The sequence below is a fragment of the Carassius gibelio genome, chromosome A4 (genome assembly GCF_023724105.1).
Source record: "Carassius gibelio isolate Cgi1373 ecotype wild population from Czech Republic chromosome A4, carGib1.2-hapl.c, whole genome shotgun sequence".
Lineage (NCBI taxonomy): Eukaryota > Metazoa > Chordata > Actinopteri > Cypriniformes > Cyprinidae > Carassius > Carassius gibelio.
The window spans coordinates 4,251,392-4,254,306 of NC_068374.1; positions in this window are offsets into that span (position 1 = coordinate 4,251,392).

Here is a 2,915-nt window from a genome sequence, read left to right on the forward strand (position 1 = left end):
ATCTTATTGAAAAATGTGTGGAACTGAACTCAAGCTGATTGGGTCATATCTACAACTTGGTTGAGGTATGCTATGCTCCAAACATCCACTAGATGTCACTATTTTTTGACAGTAGAACTTTTCACTCATCATGCTGCCAACAAGATTAAAATTGAAAAATCACCTCTGACATTTGGACTATTTTTGGCTGTACTTTCAAAGGTGAGTTCATTTTTTCAATATTTTATATCATCTAACACGTTAATTAACAGAATTATGTAAATTGATGCAAAAAAGAAACCTCTTATAATGGTCAAATTATTTTTTTAAAACATGCTTGACCATACGGTTGAGTTGGCACTCCATGGTAAACCTCGGCATGGAATGATAGCTCATCCGCATGGTAACAGTTTGGTGAAGTTATGCTAATTTTATTAAAATTCGCTATTTTCCATGGAATAAAAACACAGCTGTTCATGCATTGTTATCAATATGTTACAGTTATAGTGTTATTATACTTAAATGGTTTAATATGTATGATTTTTGTAACATGCTGGCATTTATATATAATGGTGCATCATTTCCTTATTCCTGTCTTGTTTTTCTGTGTTTTAGAAGCAAAAGATGGATACTAAATCATTTTATGGTTCAAGGCCACGAAATTTTCTGGCCCTTGTACCAGAAGATCCTCAAGACTCTGAGGCTGATCTGAGTGATACTCATGATGACATATCTTATAGTTCTGGTAGTTATAAAACTAGATTGTCTTTTAAATTACTTTTAACTGTACCTCGATCATACACAGAGTTTGGTAAAACTGCCTTTTCCTGTTATGCGCCCAGACTGTGGAATGAAATGCAGAGTATTTTAAAGCTAAACATGCTGCCATAGTTAAATATTTTTAGAAACCTTTTGATGTCACATTTGAAAGAATCATGTTCCTGTTTTACTTAACATTTATATATTACATTAATCTTGAGTGCTGGACATTTTTGTGACAGGATTTTTTGTTTTTGTTTTGTTTTCCTTTAATGTTTGTCTTGTAATATTTTATGTGTGAAATTTTGTATGCTGCCATTTTGGCCAGGACTCCCTGGTAGAAGAGATTTTTATCTCAAGGGATTATTCCTGGTAAAATATGGGTTAAATAAAAAATAAAAAACATAGGGGATACTGATTACCTGCCCAAACAAGCAGAAATGATTAGGGATCTTTCCACTGAATCGGATGAGGAGGAGATGCCCTCATAAAAGGGAAAAACACCCTAAAAACAGCCATGGAAGAGCTGGATGTGGTTCTTATGTCATCCCCAGTCACAAAGAAGAAGAAAATGGCTGAAAAGAAAGATAAAGAAGCCAGGAGAATCTGGAAGCATGTCGATATTGAGGAATTCCAGGTTCAACAAACAAACAAACAAACAAATCTCTACTCTGCCCAGGAGTTGGGGGATCCGATCAAGACTAACCCTGGTGAGATTGAAGATTTCCTTGCTATGTTACTTTTGATGGGTGTTTTTGACTCCCCGGCCATGGAGGACTACTGGCACACTGCATCACGCTTCAATGTGATTGCTGATATCATGCCGCATAGGAGATTCAAGCTATTATGTCGCTACTTTCACTTCAATGATAATCAGCAGTGTGATGGGAGCCCTGACCGATTTTACAAAATCCGACCCCTTTTTGAGATGCTTCGTAAGCAATGTCTCCTCATCCCATCCACCTACAAGCAGAGTGTGGATGAAGTCATGGTGTCAAGGCACAAGGGCTGGCAATCCGCCAATACATTGCCAATAAACCTGACAAGTGGGGCTTTAAAGTGTTCTGTCGTGCCAGTTCATCTGGCATTATCCTACTGCTCTATCAAGGGCCGTCCACCTTCTTTAATGTTGATCTAAGTGAGGAAGAGCAGGAGCTACTTCTAGGGAGCAAAGAGGTGACAACATTATGCAAAACCATGACACAGCCACGGCTTTCAGTTGTCTTCTTTGACAATTACTTCACTAGTTTCGACCTGATCCTGAGCCTGCACGCAAATCTGGGCATCAAGTGCATCGGCACAGCCCGATCAAACCGCAGAAGAAGTTGGAGAGATCCCCGTATATTTTTGACCACACAATTTTCGTTAAAATTGTTGGAATGTTATGCAGAAAATGGGAGCGAAGTTCTTTTGTTTAAATAAAATTTACTTGACATGAATTGTTTCATGGTATTTTTACATTTTCAACTTTGTTTTTGTCTTTGTAGGTATTAAATGATCATTTAAATGCTATTATACATTTATAATAATGTAATATGTACTTTTACCATCAAGCAGCATCTCAACCATTTGGTAGAGGCCTATATTTAAAAAACTGGGTGTTATATAATTATTTATTTTTATTAATTGTGTTATTAGTGCCCCAATAACCTAAAAAATGCAAACAAGTAATTTTTACATTGTTTTTTTTTTCTTGGAGTGAACATTAAAGGGTTAAGCCTGTCTGTTTTACGCAGCAAACATATTTTGTTTGTTATCAAAAAATATCTACTCTAGAGGGACTTGGCTGTTGTTATTGATTTTATTTGGAAGTCTACTGGAAGTTAAGTTAGGGCCACAAAAGTGCGCATGCACAGTAACGTTTGTTTACGTTGTTGCCGTTGAAACCATCTATATCATATTTTAAAAACAACTAATAATAAATTAGGTACAATCATCTATTAAAACACTTCCTTCAGTGAATACGCAGCCTGCAAAACACTAAAATAAATAAAAAATACAGTTAAACAAGAAAGTAGCCTAAATAAGAAAGTTAATACACCCTGTCCGCAGGAATCGAGTGGCGCGGCGCGATGTTAATGATACTATAGAATTCATTATAATCAATGAGTGCTGCTACACTGGATACAGCACGACGCGACACAAATCCCCAACAGTTACCTTCCTTATACTATTTA